The 7,500-nt window shown below is 31.5% G+C and overlaps 2 non-coding genes and 1 pseudogene across 2 annotated transcripts in view; all 3 read right to left on the reverse strand.

Moving 5' to 3' along the window:
• The window catches only part of LOC129252144 (large subunit ribosomal RNA), a 3,982-nt gene extending 1,988 nt beyond the window's left edge, over positions 1–1,994 (reverse strand). The window contains exon 1 of the ribosomal RNA XR_008583284.1: positions 1–1,994. This exon is cut by the window's left edge and continues 1,988 nt beyond it. This is a non-coding gene — a ribosomal RNA (large subunit ribosomal RNA).
• Positions 1,995–2,434: 440 nt separating this feature from the next.
• Positions 2,435–2,615, reverse strand: LOC129252124 (5.8S ribosomal RNA; annotated as a pseudogene).
• A 601-nt stretch (positions 2,616–3,216) lies between these two features.
• Positions 3,217–5,208, reverse strand: LOC129252137 (small subunit ribosomal RNA). Its single transcript, XR_008583277.1, has one exon. It is a non-coding gene; the product is annotated as a small subunit ribosomal RNA (ribosomal RNA).
• Positions 5,209–7,500: the final 2,292 nt, after the last annotated feature.

Raw genomic sequence — 7,500 nt, forward strand, 5'->3', positions numbered from 1 at the left:
GGCTTCTTTATGGTCGTTCCTGTTGCCAGGATGAGCACAAGGCCCATTTTTAATAACAAACGGATACTCAACAGGTTACGGAATTGGAACCGTATTCCCTTTCGTTCAAATAATTCAAGTATTTAATTATTTTTAAATATATTTTTATTAATATTTTTTTTTATTAAAAACTTGAAAATTTTCGGCTTTCGCCTTGAACTTAGGACCGACTAACTCGTGATCAACCACTGTTCACACGAAACCCTTCTCCACTTCAGTCCTCCAAGGTCTCATTCGATTATTTGCTACTACCACCAAGATCTGTACCAATAGCGGCTCCATGCAGGCTTACGCCAAACACTTCTAAGCACACTATTGTACCCTCCTACTCACTAAAGTTTCAAAATTTATAAATCAATCGAAATTGTTTTATAAATCATCTACTTTAGCGGTAATGTATAGGTATACAACTTAAGCGCCATCCATTTTAAAGGGCTAGTTGCTTCGGCAGGTGAGTTGTTACACACTCCTTAGCGATTACGACTTCCATGTCCACCGTCCTGCTGTTTTAAGCAACCAACGCCTTTCATGGTATCTGCATGAGTTGTTAATTTAGGCACCGTAACATTACGTTTGGTTCATCCCACAGCGCCAGTTCTGCTTACCAAAAGTGGCCCACTGGGCACATTATATCATAACCTCAACCTTCATATCAAGAAAGGTGAGGTTCTTACCCATTTAAAGTTTGAGAATAGGTTAAAATCGTTTCGACCCTAAGGCCTCTAATCATTCGCTTTACCAGATAAGATTATTTTATATAATTTTTTAAATGCACCAGCTATCCTGAGGGAAACTTCGGAGGGAACCAGCTACTAGATGGTTCGATTGGTCTTTCGCCCCTATACTCAATTCTGACAATCGATTTGCACGTCAGAACTGTTTCGGTCTTCCATCAGGGTTTCCCCTGACTTCAACCTGATCAAGTATAGTTCACCATCTTTCGGGTCACAGCATATATGCTCAAGGTACGCTCAGTTAGAGGTATAAATAATATAAATTATCATTATACATAACTATATGGAACGCCCCGGGATTGAATTAATTGACTATTTATTAAAAAATAGACTAAAAATTAATCCCATTATATTTAAGTTAAGTTAATTATGCCATTAAGTTTAATATAACTCAATGACTTGCACATATGTTAGACTCCTTGGTCCGTGTTTCAAGACGGGTCCCGAAGGTATCCTGAATCTTTCGCATTGTTAATCATATAAATGCATACAAATAAATATTAATATCATAGATATTAAATTTTTTGTAAAATTCAAAAAATGAATTTTAGCATTATATATAATAAAATCTATCAACACTTTATCAAATCATTAGTATTTATTTTATGTTAATATGCTTAAAAAGCAAATTAATTTAAATAAACTTAATATCACCAATGATCTTTTGATAAATACTTTATTATGTTAATAGATTACAATGTCCTTATATGAAAAAAAATGCACATTATTTTTTTAATTATTTAATGATGAATTTTTCATAATGGATATTCAGGGTTCATCGGGCTTAACCTCTAAGCAGTTTCACGTACTATTTAACTCTCTATTCAGAGTTCTTTTCAACTTTCCCTCACGGTACTTGTTTACTATCGGTCTCATGGTTATATTTAGTTTTAGATGGAGTTTACCACCCACTTAGTGCTGCACTATCAAGCAACACGACTCTTTGGAAATATCTTTCTAGTAATCATTAACGTTATACGGCCTGGCACCCTCTATGGGTAAATGGCCTCATTTAAGAAGGACTTAAATCGTTAATTTCTCATACTAGATATTAAGATATTCCATACACTGCATCTCACATTTGACATATAGACAAAGTGACTTAGTGCTGAACTATTTTCTTTTCGCTCGCCGCTACAAAGAAAATCCTTGTTAGTTTCTTTTCCCTCCCCTCATTAATATGCTTAAATTCAGGGGGTAATCCCATATGAGTTGAGGTTGTTTTAATATTCTTTTTTTATCTTCTCACAATTTAATAAAAAAATTATATCATCTTTTCATCTCTATTTTTCTTTTCTCCTTTTATATTTTGTAAATATATAAAAATAATAATAATGTAAAATGAGGCAATCCTAGAATAAAAAATTTAATTTTTATGCTAGACATTCCTTCCTTTTAATTACATATATAAATTATTATTTTATATATATATATATAAATAATATGAAATTTTTTGTAAAGAATACTTAGATTCAATATTTTCATCATTTCATTTTATTGAGAGGATTTTTTTTTTAAAGAATATATAATAAATAAAATTCTTTATATATCTTTATTTTTTTTGCTATTAATATTATGAATTATTTAAAATCCAATAATATACACATTTGCTTAAATTCAATTATTTTTATAAAAGAATAAGCAACTTATTTAGCATAGTCTAACCCTCAACCATATGTAGTCCAAGCAGTACTTTAAAATTGAATTTAATGTACATAACAGCATGGACTGCGATATGCGTTCAAAATGTCGATGTTCATGTGTCCTGCAGTTCACACGATGACGCACAGTTTGCTGCGTTCTTCATCGACCCATGAGCCAAGTGATCCACCGCTTAGAGTATTTTTTTATTTATTTTTATTTATAACAAATGTCAATTTTTTTTTGCATATATTAATTGAAAGAGTAAAATTAAATAATATTAATAATATATAAATTGATTTTCTTTCAATAATATATATCAAATATATTTAACTCTAAACATTTTTATTAAGTTGCGAATGTCTTAGTTCAACAATAATACAGTGGTGGTATTTATTATGATTCAATTATTTTGTATTTTTTTAATCATTTTATGTATATATATAATAATATAATAAATATATACCACTTTTGTTATTGTGAACAAATTAACTTATCATTCAATCAAATGAATAATAAGTACAACTTTTTATTTTCATGTTTAAAGGTTTTTAAAAGAAAAAAATAAGAAAAAACATTACAAAATGTACCATCATATATTATATTTAATATGATATAATTGATGGATCACAAATTGAATGAAAAAGAATAAAAAGAATTATGGATTCAAAATAATTATATAAATTTTTTTTTTTTTTTCTTTTTTTTTTTTTTTTTTTTTTCTTTTTGTTCGTTTGTTTGCTTGTCTGTTTGTTTGTTTGTTTGTTTGTTTGTTTGTTTTTCTTACGGATATGGAACACAATAATGATCCTTCCGCAGGTTCACCTACGGAAACCTTGTTACGACTTTTACTTCCTCTAAATAATCAAGTTCGGTCAACTTTTGCGAAACAACCGTGACACACGAGGCGTCACAGTGATCACGTCCGGAGACCTCACTAAATAATTCAATCGGTAGTAGCGACGGGCGGTTATGTACAAAGGGCAGGGACTTAATCAATGCGAGTTAATAACTCGCACTTACTGGGAATTCCAAGTTCATGTGAACAGTTTCAGTTCACAATCCCAAGCATGAAAGTGGTTCAGCGGTTTACCCGGACCTCTCGGTCTAGGAAATACACGTTGATACTTTCATTGTAGCGCGCGTGCAGCCCAGGACATCTAAGGGCATCACAGACCTGTTATTGCTCAATCTCGTTACTGCTAGACGCAATTTGTCCATTTAAGAAGCTAGTGTCCTTATATATGGACAAACCAACAGGTACGACTCCACTTATATAAACACATTCAAACACTTGTACATTCAAGATGTACGCATGAAAGAAGGCTATATAAGTTTCAACATCATAATCCTGAAAGCATCTATTTAATATATTTGAGTCTCGTTCGTTATCGGAATTAACCAGACAAATCACTCCACGAACTAAGAACGGCCATGCACCACCACCCATAGATTCGAGAAAGAGCTATCAATCTGTCTTACACGCTTATGTTCGGACCTGGTAAGTTTTCCCGTGTTGAGTCAAATTAAGCCGCAGGCTCCACTCCTGGTGGTGCCCTTCCGTCAATTCCTTTAAGTTTCAGCTTTGCAACCATACTTCCCCCGGAGCCCAAAAGCTTTGGTTTCCCGGGAAGCGACTGAGAGAGCCATAGTAGTAGCTACACCCAATTGCTAGCTGGCATCGTTTATGGTTAGAACTAGGGCGGTATCTGATCGCCTTCGAACCTCTAACTTTCGTTCTTGATTAATGAAAACATCTTTGGCAAATGCTTTCGCTTAAGTTAGTCTTACGACGGTCCAAGAATTTCACCTCTCGCGTCGTAATACTAATGCCCCCAAACTGCTTCTATTAATCATTACCTCTTGATCTAAAAACCAATGAAAGTAGAACAGAGGTCTTATTTCATTATTCCATGCACAAAATATTCAGGCATTTGGAGCCTGCTTTAAGCACTCTAATTTGTTCAAAGTAATTGTACCGGCCCACAACAACACTCGATGAAGAGCACTGAAGTAGGTTTAAATAGGAGGAATATATAAAAAATACATTGTATTAATTATATATAAGAACTCCACCGGTAATACGCTTACATACATAAGGTAATGTACATACCACAATATATAGTTGTACTACCCGTATGAAGCACAAATTCAACTACGAACGTTTTAACCGCAACAACTTTAATATACGCTATTGGAGCTGGAATTACCGCGGCTGCTGGCACCAGACTTGCCCTCCAATAGGTCCTTGTTAAAGGATTTAAAGTGTACTCATTCCAATTACAGGGCCTCGGATATGAGTCCTGTATTGTTATTTTTCGTCACTACCTCCCCGAACTGGGAGTGGGTAATTTACGCGCCTGCTGCCTTCCTTAGATGTGGTAGCCGTTTCTCAGGCTCCCTCTCCGGAATCGAACCCTGATTCCCCGTTACCCGTTGCAACCATGGTAGTCCTAGATACTACCATCAAAAGTTGATAGGGCAGACATTTGAAAGATCTGTCGTCGGTACGGGACCATACGATCTGCAAGTTATCTAGAGTTCAACCAATTTAACGATCAAATGATCGCTTGGTTTTAGTCTAATAAAAGCACACGTTCCATAAGGTCCGTGTTTATATTGCATGTATTAGCTCTAGAATTACCACAGTTATCCAAGTAACTGTTAACGATCTATGGAACCATAACTGATATAATGAGCCTTTTGCGGTTTCACTTTTAATTTGTTTGTACTTAGACATGCATGGCTTAATCTTTGAGACAAGCATATAACTACTGGCAGGATCAACCAGAATAATATTTTTATTTATATATTTTTCTTTGTTTTTCATATTTGAAAATTTCATAAATTACGGTGTATATAAAAAGTAAAGGGGCGACCCCCCTTTAGCTTTTCTTATCAAAATTCAAAAACCGTTTTTTATGAAAAAGAATTTTCGTTCTCTATATTATATATTTTATATAAAAATATAAGAACGATATTTCTTCTTAATATTTGCCAATTTTCAAATAATTTATCATTCTTAATAACATTTTACTTTTTTTTCAAATGCATTTTTAATGTAATAATTTCATATATTACATAATTTTTCTCTTTGAATTGAAATTAATAATTTCATAATTCTATTTTTTAATCATAAATATATATGATTGAAAAAATTTTCTCCTCTTTTCCTTTGTTTAAAATTTAATTTTTCTTATAAATTTTTGTTTTTCTTATTTTTTTCTCTTCATCATCTGTTTAATTTCCTGTATTTATACAAGAAACAAACAGTTGAGGATAATTTCTATGTAATGCTAGTATAGAATATAAAATTTTGAATTCAAAAATTTATTTCTATTTAAACTAACTATAGAAAACCAGGAATAAAATACAATAACACCAATATGCCATAACATGTTAGTATAGAATATAGATTCTTCATATATGTATATATATTCGAAAATTTTTTCTATTTAAACTAACGTATGGAAAACCAGGAATAAAATCATAATATTACCAGTTTAATATGGCTCAAATTCGAGTTTCATATAGTTATGATTCGATTTATATGCTTCAATATCATTGGTTAGTTAACTTTTGATATTTTCATATTATATCACATGCCTTCACCGTGAGTGTTTTTTGCCATGCACACCTCACATTGTCAAAAATGTATGGGAAAAATTCATTTCAATACATTTCAGTTTGATTTGAAATGTCTTTATTATATATTTTAGTGCCAATATGCCAAGGTTATATTCCATAACTCTTTATTTAAACTAACGTATGGAAAACCAGGCATAAAATCACAATATTACCAGTTTAATATGGCTCAAATTCGAGTTTCATATAGTTATGATTCGATTTATATGCTTCAATATCATTGGTTAGTTAACTTTTGATATTTTCATATTATATCACATGCCTTCACCGTGAGTGTTTTTTGCCATGCACACCTCACATTGTCAAAAATGTATGGGAAAAATTCATTTCAATACATTTCAGTTTGATTTGAAATGTCTTTATTATATATTTTAGTGCCAATATGCCAAGGTTATATTCCATAACTCTTTATTTAAACTAACGTATGGAAAACCAGGCATAAAATCACAATATTAACAGTTTAATATGGCTTAAATTCGAGTTTCATATAGTTATGATTCGATTTATATGCTTCAATATCATTGGTTAGTTAACTTTTGATATTTTCATATTATATTTCACATGCCTTCACCGTGAGTGTTTTTTGCCATGCACACCTCACATTGTCAAAAATGTATGGGAAAAATTCATTTCAATACATTTCAGTTTGACTTGAAATGTCTTTATTATATATTTTAATGGCAATATGCCAAGGTTATATTCCATAAAATGTTAGTATAGAATATAGATTCTTCATATATGTATATATATTCGAGAATTTTTTTCTATTTAAACTAACGTATGGAAAACCAGGCATAAAATCACAATATTACCAGTTTAATATGGCTCAAATTCGAGTTTCATATAGTTATGATTCGATTTATATGCTTCAATATCATTGGTTAGTTAACTTTTGATATTTTCATATTATATCACATGCCTTCACCGTGAGTGTTTTTTGCCATGCACACCTCACATTGTCAAAAATGTATGGGAAAAATTCATTTCAATACATTTCAGTTTGATTTGAAATGTCTTTATTATATATTTTAGTGCCAATATGCCAAGGTTATATTCCATAACTCTTTATTTAAACTAACGTATGGAAAACCAGGCATAAAATCACAATATTACCAGTTTAATATGGCTTAAATTCGAGTTTCATATAGTTATGATTCGATTTATATGCTTCAATATCATTGGTTAGTTAACTTTTGATATTTTCATATTATATCACATGCCTTCACCGTGAGTGTTTTTTGCCATGCACACCTCACATTGTCAAAAATGTATGGGAAAAATTCATTTCAATACATTTCAGTTTGATTTGAAATGTCTTTATTATATATTTTAGTGCCAATATGCCAAGGTTATATTCCATAACTTTCTATTTAAACTAACGTATGGAAAACCAGGCATAAAATCACAATATTACCAGTTTAATATGGCTTAAATTCGAGTT

Source organism: Anastrepha obliqua, unplaced genomic scaffold, assembly GCF_027943255.1.
Source record: "Anastrepha obliqua isolate idAnaObli1 unplaced genomic scaffold, idAnaObli1_1.0 ptg000152l, whole genome shotgun sequence".
Classification (NCBI taxonomy): Eukaryota; Metazoa; Arthropoda; class Insecta; order Diptera; family Tephritidae; genus Anastrepha; species Anastrepha obliqua.